This window comes from Eimeria mitis, genomic scaffold (assembly GCF_000499745.2).
Source record: "Eimeria mitis Houghton genomic scaffold, Emh_scaff612, whole genome shotgun sequence".
In the NCBI taxonomy this organism is placed as follows: domain Eukaryota; phylum Apicomplexa; class Conoidasida; order Eucoccidiorida; family Eimeriidae; genus Eimeria; species Eimeria mitis.
In genome coordinates, this window is record NW_013574330.1 from 10,785 (window position 1) to 10,992 (window position 208).

The 208-nt window shown below is 23.6% G+C and overlaps 1 protein-coding gene across 1 annotated transcript in view; it reads right to left on the reverse strand.

Annotated features, from left to right (window-relative positions):
* Positions 1–208, reverse strand: part of EMH_0017710 (uncharacterized protein) — a gene marked incomplete at both ends in the record, with an annotated part of 3,770 nt that overhangs the window by 1,087 nt on the left and 2,475 nt on the right. The gene's annotated exons all lie outside the window — the stretch shown is intronic.

The window sequence follows — 208 nt, forward strand, 5'->3', positions numbered from 1 at the left end:
ATTGGTGAATTTATTGAGTGAAAATAAAGAAAATGAAAAAAGATTAACGAAAGCACTAAAAAAACAAATTTCGTTTTTTAAGGAGGAGCAGAGACACCCCAAAACACCCCTGCATATACACTACGATTTCCACTGTATGGTGAGTTTTTTTTTTTTTTTTTTTTTTTTTTTTTTTTTTTTTTTTTTTTTTTTTTTTTTTTTTTTTTTT